The sequence below is a fragment of the Lissotriton helveticus genome, chromosome 3_1 (assembly GCF_964261635.1).
Source record: "Lissotriton helveticus chromosome 3_1, aLisHel1.1, whole genome shotgun sequence".
Taxonomy (NCBI): Eukaryota; Metazoa; Chordata; class Amphibia; order Caudata; family Salamandridae; genus Lissotriton; species Lissotriton helveticus.
Window position 1 is genome coordinate 1,770,611,188 of NC_136061.1, and position 17,027 is coordinate 1,770,628,214.

General features: G+C 41.5%; 1 protein-coding gene across 1 annotated transcript in view; it reads left to right on the forward strand.

Moving 5' to 3' along the window:
- The window catches only part of LOC144823781 (interferon alpha-inducible protein 27, mitochondrial-like), a 64,810-nt gene that overhangs the window by 21,188 nt on the left and 26,595 nt on the right, over positions 1–17,027 (forward strand). The window lies entirely within an intron of this gene.

Here is a 17,027-nt window from a genome sequence, read left to right on the forward strand (position 1 = left end):
ATTGTTGGCGGTGTTGAGGTAAGTTTTAAAAATTGTATTTTCTTATCCCCGAAACCCCCTCCATTCCCCACCTCCCTTACTCCTCCTGCCCGCCCTGCCACTTTGGCAGGGTACGGGCCACTACTGCTTCTGATCCTAGCTTTCCCACTTTACCACCTTGTGTCGTTGTGCATAAGGCACTTTTGTGTGTCCCCTTTCCCACAGTTTGAGAGTGTTGGCACTTAAAAACTTGCCGACACAGTAGAAAGAAAACTTTTGTATAGCGCAACATTGACATTAACCGAAACCTTATACCACGCCCCTTGCTCTAACTAGGGGTGGAGAGAGCCGGGCTGGTAGTGCACAGGTACTGATGATATCCAGTGACGATGGTGTGGAATCACTATACACAGGTGCAGATAATACTACAACTAGGCCCAACATGGGATGGGGCACCCCCGAGGAGTGAGGCGTTTTCAGGTTCAGGGAGTTTGCTATTGATCGGTTATAAAAACTGTGGAGCGAGCGAGATCTACTTTTTTTAAATGCAGCTCTGATGGAGCGCTGTATCCACATCATCTTTGACAGAATACAAGCTTCAAAACCCTTGCTCTATCTGAAGTTCTTTTTAAATATTATATGTGATAAATAGGTGCCCATTGGGCTGCAGCTTCGAGGGTGTGTATAACTGTGGACCATGCTGGTGCTTGCATCTTCAAGGCTCCCATGGCAGAGGCTCAAAACGTCCAGGACACAAACCTGCAGCGCCGGCCTTCATAGCGCTGGGCAATGGGAGCTTTAGCATTCCCTGTTTAAAATGATTCAGTTGAACTGGTTATCACTGGGATGACAGCATTTGCACTGGAAATTAATTATCTGCCCTCTACCATTGACTACGCTTTGAGAACCCTTAAGAAAAGACAAAAAAATCAGCCCTGCCAAGTACCACATATTAGGAATTAGACTAACGCATTTCAGTGTGGTGATCCGCATCACTGCACTGAAAAGTCAAAGTCACGCATTTACGGTCCTCCAATTTGGCAGATAACCCAAAAAAGGAACCAGAATGTAGTCCTTCTTTTATGCCTCTGTCCGGGGTCTTTCCCTCTCCCCTGAGAGTTTCCTGCAGTCAGCCATTCACTACAGGCCAATCGATGCACTTGTTAATTCGTGCACTGTGGGGGTCCAATGGCTGCATGTGTTGCTGAGCAGAAGTCCCTTGGTAGCCACACCCTGCAGTCTGGGTGGGTCGGTGTCCCCACACACGCGGGGGAATGTGCAGTATCAGTGGTAGTGAGCGATGCAGTATTCAAGGCTGGGATCCCCCGAAAACAGCAGGTGTTACCGAATAGGATAGCTACAGCCTGGGCCTCCACCCATGGTGAGTGCGGGTCTCACACTTACGCTGCCCTTGCTCGCTGAGCTGGGCAGTGCATGCCCAGGAACGCACGCTCCTGGTGCCATTGTTTTTGGTGTGGATGCGGAGGCAGCACCCGCTGCAGGCACTGTATGCGCCTTGTGCATGTTTACTGGATGCCCCACTGTGGAAGAGGCTTTCAGTGCAGTGTCAAACATTGGAGTGCTTTAGTCAAACTTTTTCCTTCTTGGATTTACAACGTGGGAGTGCGTTTGTCAAACCGTTTCCCCCCTTGGATTTGTTAGCACTGCCTTTTAAACTTATCTTTGTGTGCTAACCTGTCAAATGTGCCTGTCGAAAATGCACTTAATGTATGTGTGTTGGAATATCACTGCTGTCACCAAGTGAAATATGCCTTAGTTAGGCTTTCAAAGTTACCGTCTACATCTTACAGGCCTGCGTATCTAAAGTGGTTCTCTGAGACAACATCGGTGTCATAAATATTGACGTAAAAAATATCAATGAAAAAATATTGATGTATAAAATATAGATGTATAAAATATCAACTTTTATATGAATTTAAAATAAAATAATATATATTAAATATTAAATTTCATTTTAACAAAATAAAATGAATGTAATATACAGTTAAATATAATATAACAATTAAACTTAATAAAAAAGATAAACACTCAAACATAATTATGTATACATATATATTTACTTTGAAACAATTAATAAAATATTATTTTTAATTTATGTTAAAAGCTTAAAATTATATAAAAATATATATTAATGATTAAAAATATAAAAACACAAAATTCTATAATAAATTAAAACATTAAACTATTAAAACATATTTAACCATTCATTATACAATACAGTCAGTGCAACAGTAGTTAAAGAGTTTGATAGCGGAGGGGTTAAAATAACTATTCCCACTCCAGTGAGCGCAACAGTAGGGTAACTGGTGGATAGCGGAGTAATTAAATTTAGTTTTAAATCTCCAGTGAGTGCAACAATAGGGAAAGTGTTGGATAGCAGAGGGGCAAAAATTACTATTCCCACTCCAAAGAGTGCAACAGTAGGGAAAGTGTTGGATAGCGGAGGGGTAAAAATGAATATTCCCACTCTACTGAGTGCAACAGTAGGGAAAATGTTGGATAATGGTGGGGTAAAATGTACTATTCCCCCTCCAGTGAATGCAACAGTTGGGAAAGTGGTGAATAGCAGAGGGGTAAAATTACTACTCCAGTGAGTGCAACAGTAGGGAAAGTGTTGGATTACGGAGGGCTCATATTTACTATTCCCACTCCAGTGAGTGCAACAGTAGGTAATGTGTTGAATAGAGGAGAGGCAGACATTACTATTCACACTCAAAAAATACATTAAAGATATAAAAAATAATAATAAGAAAAAAAGAAAATATATAAAAAGAAAACATATAATAATATTAATTACATATAACAAATGCCTACAAATATTATATACAATAAAAGAATAAATACATTCAAAAGAAATCTTTTCAACCAGAAAATATTTACAAACTAAAACATTAATTAATACATAAATGTATTTATTTTATTTACTACCCTATAAAACCACACCAATAACAACACACTTCAATATTTTAAAATAAATGTACTTCCATAATTAACAATCAATTAAAAAATAGTATTAATAAAAAACTAATAAATATTACCTACACACACTCTAACACTATGTCAACAACACACCTAAATTAAACTATAAAATAATAAAACAATACTTTTTTTGTAAATTAAAAACTATTACTATAAGGAATTAATTATAAAGTAATAACCATGTAATTAATACCCACCCTTTACCCCTTTAAAAGTTAAAACAATTACCCAAAATTAAACACCAATTACTTCCCACCCTTTACCCCTATAAACAACCAACACAGGCCTACAATTAATTACACAATTGCCATAATAACTTTTTAATTAATATCAATGAACAAATAATTATTAATTAAAAAAATAAACTACTTAAAACCCTTTCCCCTATAAACCCCAAAACACACACCTAAAATTAATTACACAATTACCATAATTAATTACCAATTAATTAATTATAATTAACAACAAACTATTAATTTATCAATTAAAAATAAATTACGTCCCACCCTTTACACATATAAACACCAAAACACACACCTAAACTTAATTACACAAACACCTCCTATGGCTAAAGATAAGCAGCAACCTCGCCCTGAACCGAAAAAGTCGGCGCCGACAAAGGTTCCACAAGGAGAAGAACTTTTCCAACCAGATCCTCTGCAAAAGAAGATCTGCATTGACCCAAAAACAGGTGCTGTATCCACTATACCACACAAGAAGAGGAAGGCAGATACAACACCCACACCTGTAGTACCTGCCAAGAAGAAGGACCCTGCCACATCTCCTATGCACCCTTCTTCTCCTATACTTCCTTCTCCTTCATCCCCTGTTCCTCCTAACATTTCACCACAGATTTCTCCTCCACATTCTACTACTTTGTCTTCACACTCACCTCAAAACGATGATGAGTATAGCATAGGGAGAGGGATAGACCCAGATGAGCCTTTCCCATACCCTTTAGATGATCCAGACTGGGAGTACCCAAACCCACGGGATGTACCAGATATTCCTGACCCACAGTCATACCCATCAAAACCTTCTCCCCCAGAAGATAACATTGGTTTTGGGCACCTATTGAACAGAGCTGTCATTTACCATGGGGTCACTATGCATTCTGATGAGGCAGAGGAGGATTTTATATTAGACACATTTGAACAATCGCAAAGGTCTGTTCAAATTCTTCCTATGATCACAAGGGTCATCAAACATGCCCCAGAGGTATTTACAGACCCTGTACGTACTAGGATCCTAAACCCTAGAATTGAGAAAAAATATAGGCCTGCACCGGTGGATCCAGCCTACATTAAAGGACAACTACCATTAGATTCACTAGTTGTATCAAATGCTAGGAAAAGGGCAAACTCACAAACGTCAGGTGAGGCACCCCCACCTGACAAAGATTCTAAAGTTATTAAGGCTTCAGGCAAAAGAATAGCTGCGCAAGCTACTAGCATATGGCGTATAGCTAACACACAAGCCCTCCTTTCAAGATATGACAGGGCTCATTATGATCAGTTGGAGAAACTATTAGAACATCTACCTGACCAATATAAAATGCAGGCAAACAACCTTATACAAGAAAGCAAGCTAATTTCCAATGCCTCACTCAAGTGTGCACTTGATGTGGCAGACACTGCGTCTAGAGCTGTGAACACTAGTGTCCTAATTAGAAGAAATGCGTGGCTACGCATTTCAGGATTTAAACAGGAAGTGCAAACTACCATTTTAAATCAACCATTTAATCAAAATCAATTGTTTGGACCAGAGGTAGACACAGCACTTGAAGAGATGAAGGATACAGAGACTGCCAAATCTATGGGAGCTTTATAGTCCACACAAGCTAAAAGTTCCTTTCGTCGCTCCTTCTACAGAGGAGGCTCTAAACAGACTGGAGCAGACAATACAACATCCTTCAAATCTAACATACAAACATCCTCTAACAAAGGTTATTTTAGAGGAGGATATAGAGGAAACAACAACAAAGGAAGAGGTCGGGGTAACAACAATAATCGAACCTCTTCCACCACAAAAGAGTGACTTTCCTCTGCTCCCCCAACAGCATTCCACTCCTGTGGGGGGCAGATTAACACAATTCCTACCTGTGTGGAATTCCATTACAACAGACAAGTGGGTAAGTCAAATTATCCAGTATGGCAACTGCCTGGAACTAACAGCAACCCCTCCTCACATACCACCCAGGCAGCGTCCAATGTCTGCAGAACATCTTACTCTGCTCAAACAGGAAGTCCTGTCACTTCTTCAAAAGGACGCAATAGAAATAGTTCCTTTACAACACCAAGGAACAGGGGTTTACTCGCTGTATTTTCTAAAACCCAAGAAGGACGGGACACTAAGACCAATTCTCGACCTCAGGCCCCTCAATCATTACATACAATCAGATCATTTTCATATGATCACTTTACAACAAGTGCTTCCACTGCTGCAACAAGGCGATTTCCTTACAACACTAGATCTAAAAGACGCCTACTTCCACATTCCTATACATCCTGCTCACAGGAAGTATCTAAGGTTTGTACTGGAGGGACAACATTATCAATTCAAAGTCCTACTATTCGGAGTTACAACAGCACCAAGAGTATTCACAAAGTGCCTAGCAGTAGTAGCAGCACATATTCGGAGACAACAAATACATGTATTTCCTTATCGAGACAATTGGCTCATAAAAGCCAAGTCATTCAATTAGTGTGTTAAACACACACATCAAACAATTCAAACATTGCACAACTTAGGGTTCATAATAAACTACACCAAGTCGCACCTGCCACCCTCTCATACACATCAGTATCTAGGGGCTACAATAACCACGTCTACAGCTCTAGCGTATCCCAGTCCAACAAGGATACAGAGCATTCAGGCCTTAGTCACAAGCTTCTAACATCAACACTCTCTCCAAGAGTGTTCATGAGACTAATAGGCATGATGGCATCTTGCATCTTCATAGTACCATATGCAAGACTGCAGATGCGTCCGTTATAGGAGTGTCTAGCACAAACAGTGGAACCAGGATGAAGGGCAACTAACAGACCTGGTGTTGGTAGATAGCCGCACACATCGCTCTCTGCAGTGGTGGAACACCAAAAACTTGACAATGGGGCGGTCGTTCCTCGAACCTGTTCCACAAATAGTGCTCACAGCAGACACATCTCTCACAGGATGGGAAGCCCATCTCCTACATCATACAACTCAAGGACAATGGAACATTCAACAAAAAGTGTTCCATATCAACCATCTAGAGCTGCTAGCAATATTCTTAGCACTCAAAACAATCCAAGTACAAGTACAAAACAAAGCTGTATTAATCCGGACGGACAACATGACAGCTATGTATTATATACAAAAACAGGGGAGGACACACTCTCTACAACTGTCCCAGCTTGCACAGAACATTTGGAGATGGGCCATTCCACAAAATATATATCTGCTGGCAGAGCACCTTCCAGTAGTTCACAATCAGATAGCAGATCTGTTGAGTCGGCAGACACATCAAATTCATGAATGGGAACTACATCCGCAAGTTCTTCAACCATGTTTCCACAAGTGGGGTCATCCAGACATAGATCTGTTCACCACACATGAAAAGGCAAAATTCCCAACCTTCGCCGCCAGGTTTCCACACCCGATGTTCAAGGGCAATGCGATATGGATGAACTGGTCAGGCAGATTTGTGTACGCTTTTCCGCCACTACCACTAATACCATTAGTAGTACGCAAGCTCAGACAACAGTCTCTCAAATTAGTCCTGGTAGCTCCCATATGGCACGCCAACCATGGTTCACAACACTGCTAGAACTGTCTCTAGTTCCACACCAAAAGTTACGACTAACACCTTCCCTGCTAACGCAGAACCATGGAGACATCAGACATCCAGACCCAAATCAACTGAATCTGGCGATCTGGCTCCTGAAGTCTTAGAGTTTGGTTATCTTAACCTACCACCAGACTGTATGAACATCATTAAAGAAGTCAGGAGACCTACTACCAGAGCTTGTTATGCTGCTAAATGGAAGAGATTTCCCATTTATTGCAACAATAACCAAATTGATCCCCTGGATGCTTCTATCCAGAATATCATTTGCTACCTTTTACATTTACAAAGATGTAACTTGGCATATTCATCCATAAGCCTGCACCTTGCAGCAATTGCAGCATATTTACAAAACAGACAACATCTGTCTCTTTTTAGAGTACTTGCTATTAAAGCATTTACGGAAGGATTAAAAAGAATCATTCCACCCAGGTTACCACCTTCTCCAGTATGGAACCTAAACATTGTTCTTACAAGACTCATGGGTCCCCCTTTTGAACCTTTACACAAATGTGAACTGCAACTCCTCACATGGAAAACAGCTTTCCTTATTGCTATTACCTCTCTTAGAAGAGTAAGTGAGATACAAGCTTTCACAATACAAGAACCATTTTTACAACTACATCGTAACAAGTTGGTTCTAAGAACTAATCCTAAATTCCTTCCAAAAGTCATTAGTCCTTTTCATTTAAACCAATCTGTAGAGTTACCTGTGTTTTTCCAAAACCCTGACTCTGTAGCAGAAATAGCTCTACACACACTAGATGTTAAAAAAGCTCTTCTCTACTATATAGATAGGACTAAATCTTATGGAAAAACAAAACAATTGTTTGTATCTTTCTCTCCACCACATAAAGGCAACCCCATCTCTAAGGGTGGAATTGTAAGGTGGATTGTAAAATATATATAAATATGCTATCAGAAAGCAAAACGTCCATTAACAGTTCCTCCTAGAGCACATTCCACACGCAAACTAGGAGCCTCTATGGCTTTCTTAGGGAACATCCCCCTAGAAGACATATGCAATGCAGCAACATGGTCTACAACACACACCTTCACTAAACACTACTGTGTTGATGTGCAAGCCAAGCAGCAAGCTGCAGTAGGCCAAGCTGTACTTAAAACTCTCTTTCAAACTACTGCAACAGATACAGGTGACCACCGCTAAGGGAGACACTGCTGCACAATCGATGCAAAGTGTAGTATCTGCAGCTCATATGCCTCGAACGGAAAATGCTACTTACCAGTATGCATCTGTTCTTGGCATGTAGAGCTGCAGATCACTACACGCCCTCCCGCCTCCCCGGGACTTGTATCTGTTCCAGTTTTATCTTACTTAGATGCACACGCATGGACATCCTTTCTTTACTTCTACTACTAACTCCATCATTTCCCATCATGGCTAAAAACAATCTAAGGATGGAGTCGATGCCTATGCACACTATCGTCCAAGTGAGGAGTCACCTATCTCGTGACTACAAAAGACTTCTTCCAAGACGACAACAACATGCAGTCATCCGAGCCCAACACCAGGTGGCGATCTAATGCAAAGTGTAGTGATCTGCAGCTCTACAAGCCAAGAACAGATGCATATTGGTAAGTAGCATTTTCCTTACACCCTTTACACATAAGAACACCAAAACACACACCTAAAATTAAATACACAATTGCCATAATACATTTTTAATTAATTTAATTATTATCAATTAACAGGTAATTATTAATAAAAAATAAATAAACTACTTAACACCACTTACCCCCCAAAAAAACACACACCTAAAATAATTACAAAATTACCACAATTAATTGCCAATTAATTCATTATAATTAATTAACAAATGGTTAATTCATTGAAATCAAAAATAAATTACTTCCCACCCTTTACACATATAAACACCAAAACACACACCTAAAATAATTACACAAATACCATAATTAATTACATAATAAATTATTATTATTATTATTATTAAACAACCAATTAATATTTATAAATTGCTTTACACGTTTAACTCTATAACATCTCAATTAAACAATATTAAAAAATATAAAATAATCAATTCATTTAATATAATAAAATTGCTTACCACCCTATTGCCCTATAAACCCACAACCCACTACGGACCTAGAAACACAAAATAAAAAAAATAAAAATAATAATAACTACTAAAAATACAAACTATTCTTGTAGTAAAAACATACATCATATACATCTAAAATATACTAAAATACGTAACATTAATTAAAAATGTGATATTTAACCAACTATATTTTTGCAAACAATATTAAAAACGTTGAAATTTTGAGAACCTATGGTGAAAAAAAATACCACCAGTGGATCATCTTGTAGACTTAGCACTTCCCCCGTGCATTTGGGAATATTTGATTGCAGCCTACCTCTAAATCAAGCCCCTAAGCTGCTGGCCAGAAGAGTACTAAGACAGTAATAATCCTTCTGTTGTAGATACAGACCAGGAAACTCTTGGTACCTTCTCTCTCTCCATCCTTTCCTTCCTCTATCACGTTATCTCCTACCTCTACAGTTTCACTTCCCACCCTCCTCTTCTCATTATATATCAATCCTCCTCCCTTCACTCTCACTTTCTATCCATTTCCCTCTTCTTCCATCTCCTTATCTTAATCCTTCCTACCTTCGATTTTCTTCCTCTTGTCTCTTCTGCCTTTCTTCTTTCCTCCCAGTCACTTTCATTGCTTTGCATCAGTACCTCGGATTTCCCCCTTCCTTTCCCATATTTCTTACCTTCCTATTGTCTGTCTTCCTCTCGCTACCCTATTCCATCTCTTTTCTACTTTCTTTTCTGTCTCAGTTCTTTTGTCTTTCTCAAAGCCTCTTCATCCTCCTTTTCTTCCTCCCTATCACAAATCCTCCTTTTGCCTCTGTTCCTACTTACCCGTCATACCCTCACGTTGTTACTCCCTCTCTTTTCCCCTTCCATTTCTGCTTCTTTCCCTCTCTTTCCACTGATCTCACCTATGCCTCTTCTTTTTTCTTTCTCTTTCCCTCTCACCTCTCTCCTTTTGTCTACCTCCTTTCCTCACACCCCTCTCTCTACTCTCATTGTCTCCCTCTCTCCTCCAGTTTCCCTTCTTCCTTCTCATCCCTCTCCCCCATCCTTTAACAAATGCATACATGCATAGTCTGCAGTGAATGGCATGTGATGTCCTTATGAAGAGCCCGTAATCTACAGCATGTTTAAAGTAGGACAGTATGCTAGGCAATGTCACTATCCCTGTGACTTTGGTGCTTAAAAAATGAGAATAGCTAACAGGCACCTGGCTGCCGGCCGCTACCTGGGCTGTGACCAAGTGTGTGTTTCTGTCCCATCCTTTACGTTTGCGGTTAATTTCTCAAAACCGTCGCTGGGGTAATACAGGTATCTGACAGTCATAAACTGTTGGCTATGTTGTATGGGGGGGATTACTGCACTGGCCTCAGCCTTTGATGATAATACAACATGGTGCTTGACATCCTGTGCGTGATGCAGTCAGCTGAGACTGTGGACACTTAGGCAGCTGAGGGCAAGGTCCCATATGTGCAGAGAGACCATTTCTGGCGTTTTTTAGAATTGTAAGATCTTATGAGAGTTTCTTGTTGCTCAAATGGGTGTCATTTCTGATATTTATAAGTTTCCTTCATTTTCATTGCTTGATTTTGCTTGCGGGAAAATGTTACTCATAGTAGTTGAAATGCCACTCATAACTACACTGAATTTATGAAAATGTCACACATGGTAATCGGAAACCTTGGCAGCTATGAAAAATCATTTATAAAACTATGGAGTGACTTCATATTAATCCACCTATCTGTGCTTTTATGAACCAAAACACAAAATGTGTTCGGTGGCCTGTAGCTCTCCTTTTAGCAGTGCAACTATATTCTCAGGTACAGAATGCAAATGAATGTTGGGGCACTAGGCAGTGTCCCACAAGTCAGAAAATAGATTTCAGTTATAGCTTAAAGCTTTCCAAAGTCTAATATATGAATAATTCACGTGCAGGATAAACTACGTATTCTGGGGGGCACGCGCTTTCTTTTAGATCCTCTATTAAACAAGCAATGGATGGTATAGCTATTTTTTTATAGTACTTTTGCCCCCTGTGGAGCCAACAGCACTTTCTGGTTGGCACCATGCATTGGTCACCACTTTCGCTAGGACAAAATTGTTTCATTAGGGTAATCTTTGCTGCCTAAGCATTTTGGGGTTGCGTTGCGACTTATTCTTTGTCAAAAGTAAAGTTATTAATCTTTAAATGGACGACTAGTGAGTGGGGGCATGGTTTTATAGTACAAAATCGACACGAAGATATCAGAGCACTTTACATGAGCACCAGTTGCATTGCAGATGGACACATTAATTTTTTTTAAAACATCTTTTAAACATCTTTAGGCATGGAGAGATTAAAGGCCATATGTATGAACACATTTTCCCATTGACACAGAATGGGTGAAACCCTTTGATACATCTGGCCCTAAGTGATTTCCACAGAAACAGAGTGTTGAGCGTCCTGCCAACCCAGTTCCACAGCTTCAAAGTCAGTCACCCCAGCCGTTACACCACATCCTCTCCCATTTTATGTGAAAAGGTAGTACCTACTCTTCTCAGCCAGAGTTCAGTACTTTAAAACGTGTACCAGTGCTTCGGATTAGCAGTAACCCTGCCATCGCGTATACCAACACTTGCATATATGTCAATCTCAACCCCTTGCCCATTTAAGATATTTCAGATTTCCTTTGGTGAACTTTTGGACTTGCGTAGGATAGTTAGTCTTCTGAAGGTAGAGATGTAAAGTTCACACAGTAGTACGTGGATCATAACTGGCCTCAATTAATTTATTTAGTTTTTAACATAACTCTCGGATATTGATAACTTTCAGCATCTTCATCTTCATCTGTGGCCTTGAAAAACCCTCCTAAGGGCCAGACTGGGGAACAAAGTCTTGACTGCTCCCAGAAACCACAGAGTGAGTTGACTCAGAACTTAGGGAAGAGCCACAAACCTAACCAATCCTGGAGCTGCTCTCATGTCATTTTCAGCCTGAGAGTAGCTCCATGATTGGTCGAACCAGACTAAGGGGTTTATTATAATGTCGGGCGGATCGCCACCGCCCGCATGGCGGTGACGATCCACCGCTTCCCATTCCCCCCGCAATATTATGATGGCGGGGGTACCGCAGCGGACAGGAAGACCATCCGCCGCTTTTCCGCCCAGTCAATGAGTCGACCAGGCAGGAAAGGGTTAAAAATGGTAGCGGTGTCTGCAAGACACCGCCATCCATATTGCTATGCCGGCGGGAAGCAGCCTTTCCGTGGCAGCATTGACGCCACTGAAAGGCATGCGGTGTGCGCAGTTGGGGCCCGTTGCGGGCCCCCAGGATGTTAGGTGGGTGGGGGGTGCTCATAGGGGGTACCTGTGGTACCCGCCCGCATTTGCATGCACAACGTGGCAGGCACCAGGCGGTGCCTGCCACGTTGTGCATGCAAATGCACAATGTGCAGCCACAGCATTGTGGCGGGTGGTGCTGTGTGCACCGCCCGCCACAATGATGTGGATGGGGATGCCACCGTGGCGTTGGCATCCTATTTGCCGGTGCGGGACCGCCGCACCACTCACGGCCGGTCCCAGCATCGCTAGGGTTACGTCTGCCCGCCATCCTAATTGGCCCTCCTAAAGGACTAAGAGCCTGTGTCTGCAGTCCTCCCGGCTATTATACAGTTTACACATTTCTCCCTCTGAAGTGCACATATATAAAACTTTTTAAATAATTTTTTTTTTTAAATGTCGGCTAATCCAACATGCAAACTTTGCAGTTAAGGCACCTGTATGGTGATAAAAATCATTACAATTTTTTTAATATTTAAGTTTTTGGCTGCACTCGCAGCAGGAGGGGTGCAACTTCTCCTCCATAAGAAGGAACTGCAGCTGCTTGTATCACCGAGACAAAGGCACAAGTCGGGGGTACATGGACACCCACTATTTTCTCAGAGTGGCTGATGCAGTTGGCGATGCAGCGAGCGCAAGGTAAATAATTTTATTTATTTATTTACTTTCCTTACTCCTGCCTGTCGTATGGCTGACTCCACTACCCACCCTGCCCCTCTCCCGCTTGCCTCACCGCCCCGCAGCTCTCCCTCTGCGAGTCGCCACTGATTATAACCCAATAACACAGAAGCTTTGACATGATGTCTAATGCCGGGCAGAATGATGTAATTCAGATTAATGCTATATATGAATATATGTAATTAAAAATCATGTGTGCTTACTTAGAGCTGGCTCCTTTAGGTTGAGATTACAATGAATAGGCGTGCCACAGGTCAGTGTTATTGTAAACAAGTATGTCAAGAAGGCTGTCTCCAGTGCACCATGTTGGCAGTGTAACATATCTAGGATATGCAAAGGTCTTATTAGCGAGTATAGTCTAGTGTGGATTCTGATTACTGGTCATAGTTTGTGGTGTCTCTCAATGTTCTTACACTTCCCCACTTGGGTTATTTTTCTAATCTAAATGTAACTGCTTCTCATGTAAAGCACTCTGATACCTCCGGGTCTAGTTAGCGCTATATAACACAAAAAAATAAAATTCATACTAGTGATATTTCCTTCTGAAGGCCAATATTTTCTTGAAAGTGCTAATTGAGACTGGAATTTTTCTTGTGAGTTAACTTTGTCACCATTTCCTTCTCATCATTGGATACTATGTGGCTTACACTTATTTTGCTGTTGAGCTGATACCGCTTACTTTGAAATTCAAGGTCCATTCTTTGTGTGATCTTTCTGATAGTGCTGATACCAGGATGACCTGTCAGGTTGCGCTGTTGAATTTGAGGGTGATTTAGATATAGTTATGCCAGCAATAAGAACATGAGAGGTGTCTGCTTCTAAATGTAGAGGTGACATTTTGGGAGGCAGTGTGTAATTTGTAAAAACATAAACGCAGAGCCCAAAGCTTTTTCCCAGGGTCCTATTGCTGAATGCCAAGGTTGCCATAACTTTTTCTTTCTCTACCCTAGAATTGCAGATTCTAGCAGGTTCTTTTTTTATCGCCTTTTCTGCCTTCATCATTGTTTTCTTATCTCTTTCACCTTTCTTCCCTTTCTGTCTTTCTATGTTGCTTTGACTCATGGTCTGTGGGGTAAAATGGGCCCCAATCTTCTAAAATGAGTACAGGTTGGTAAGGCTGGGTAAGAATACTTTGCATCGTCGAGCGGGCTCACCTCTGGTAAACACAGGTAGCTAAAGCAAGTACATCTACATGGAAATGAGTATGGAATATTATGCCTGGTTGAGTAGACTGGTGGTGGAGTTAGTTTGTTCAATCCTTGGGTAAAGGAAGCATTACGCTGACAAAAGACAACATTGTTTTATGTGTAGCTTACAAAAGTGTGAGTTTTTTGCCTAAATCAGAAGGGTTTGCAAGTCTACTCAGAATGCAGTCAAACATACTCATGATAGACCTGCTTAACGTATATGTTTGAGCTTAAGATCTGATGTCACTTCTTGTCTTGCCACTTCCTGTAAAGTCATGGTTTGTGATGCCACTTCCTGTGATGTCAATTCCTGTGAAGCCATGTGCGATGTCACAAGCCATTATGTCACATTCATACTACCTAGCTAGATTAGTCCCATCACTACTTTTATAAGACTTGTGCCCTGACTGAAACATATTGGCTTCGTCAGTGCTTGTTTAATGATAATCGCTGGCTGAACCACCATGTACTTAGATCAAAAAGAAAAAAGAATAATCCATTCTCAAAAATTTGTGATAAACTTAGTAAAAGTGCAGTGGTCTGAAATTCCTAAAAGAAGCGGAATTTCTGAGTTCTATGACAGACTGCTTGTGGCGATTGGCTGATGGATCAGAACATGCTGACATTGGCTGGTAATCCTGGAGCAGGCGAGAAAGGGCATTCTCAAGACCTGAGACAGTTCCAAGCCTAACACTGAAATCCTTGTTTGTTGTCCTGCAGTGGTAGAACATGTAGCTTCTTCTCTGAGAGGCTGTTGCCCAATGGTTTCATCTTTGTGTTTTTTCATTGTCCAAAAAGGAGTCATTTTCTGGAATTATTTAGTTGTATCCTTTTTTAAGTGCAGTGTTAATATCCGCTCCTCAATAGTTCCTTTAGGCCCTTCTAAGAATGTTTCTACAGAACGGTTGTTATTAGTGGAACCACTCTCCGTTCAACCTATTGTCACTGCCCCTGCAAATTTTTGGTGCCTCTTCTTGGCCTTTAATGATGGGAAATGTGCAGAATCTGACTTTACTAGTTGGAGACACACATCACTTGAAATAAATTCTATGTGTGGCTCAGCTCACCCTGATGCCCTCGAGTGACCGATAAGAGAGAGCAATGCTGCTACAAACTGCTAACAGAGTGGAGGTTAGTTTAAGAAGCTGTGGTTCTGTTTTGCGACCACGTGCTCCTGCACCACCCATCAACATTTTGTTGCCTTTGGGGGCTCCCCTTTCCTATTCCCAACACTTTTGGCTATTTCAGCACCATGGAAACTCCAACGCTATGCATGGTGCTCATCTTTCATGGGATAACATTGACCAGTCTCTTGAATGGAGACTACTACCATGCAGTCTCATATGTGCTGCATTTTAATTCTAATATGTTTAGTATTATTTCTTTTCAAATTAAAAGCTGCCCCTGAGAGGCAAAGTAGCCTTGGAAGCCCAGCATTCTCTGGGCACAGCACCTTCACAGGGAGAAGGTGCAGCTGCATCTTTTGATTGGGCTAATAGATGCCTACACTTTAAAGGATAGGGAAAAATACCTCACACAGTTACTAGCATTGTAGCACCAGACTGCAAAGGCAGACCTGAGAGATGTTTAAAGGGCTACTTAAGTGGGTGGTGTAGTGTCTTGTGATTTAGCGTTGACTGGACCTTTTTGGTTCCTGATGGACTCCGTAGAACTATGACTTAAGTGTTCAGGTGTAGTGAATAGAGTTCATGTTTAGAATGTTGGGTTCACAGTTACACGCAGAGGAATAAAGACGTGGAATACCAAGCTCCTTCTGTGGTGTATTCATTTACGTGTACCCAGGCTGGGGAGGATGCTACAACTAGCGAGGAGTAGGGAATACCGTAAACCCTGCAACCCAAAGAACAAGAGCCCTCTCCTAGAGAGTTTGCTGACGTCCAGCAAACTGCTTTGCTTGTGTGTGCCACTCGTACCTCAGTCGGAGAGAAGAGCGACGATCGGTGTATGTGGAATAAAAGCGCTACTCCAGTCAGAGTGAAGCTAGTGAAGGAGACGAAGGCTTCTCAAAGAACTTTACTTATGCTTGGCCAGAAATCTGCTGTGAAGGTCGTGAAAGAGGTACTGTGCCACTATGCAACACTGAGATATCAATCATACAACATATTAACGCTAAAGGTAGAAAGAACCAAGTACAGAGAAGCACCTAAAGCAGCAAATCAAGTGTGAGAAAGCACTAGCAACAAAAATAGCCAAATACAGAAAAGCACTAAAGGCAGTTAAAACCTGGGGCCTTATTTGCAAAGAATTAATGCAGCGCTATGCTGCAAGACATTTGGCTGTGCCGCGCTGCGTTAATTCTAAAGCACAGGAATGCGTCATATCTACAACGATATGACGGATCCCTTTTCTCTCCCCTGCGCTGACACACAACTAGCTGCCATGAGCACGACGCAGGCACCCTTGCTCCTTGGTGCAAGGGTGCCTGTGTCACTGGGATGATTGTTTATGTGCCGGAAGGTATCCCTTCCTGCACATGAACAATCAGAAATGGCATTTTGAAACTTATACGTGAGCTGCATTAGCACACATAGAAGTTGCAAAACAGCTTTTTTTTCCAATTAATGTATATGTGCCGGAATGGACAACTGCCTGCACATAAATAATCACAACAGGTGATTCCCTCATTCTATGTTTGATGCAAATGCAGCACGCATAGAAAGAGGAAAAAAAACGAGGAGAAATGAATACCTTTCTCCTCGTTTCGCCGCTCTACACCTCCCTTGGGGAGGGACAGCATTGTGACGCATTTCTAGGTTTGCGATTTCTTGTAAATCTGGAAATGCAGCAGGAGCCATGGGATGTTTGTGGGAACCTATTGCACGCCCCTTTCAGGCAAAGTGTTGTGTGTAAAGGGGCTATGTTTACAAGGACACGAAAAGCCATGCAGGGTGGCTTTATGTGTCCTTGTAAATATGGGGCAGCAGGTTGCACGGC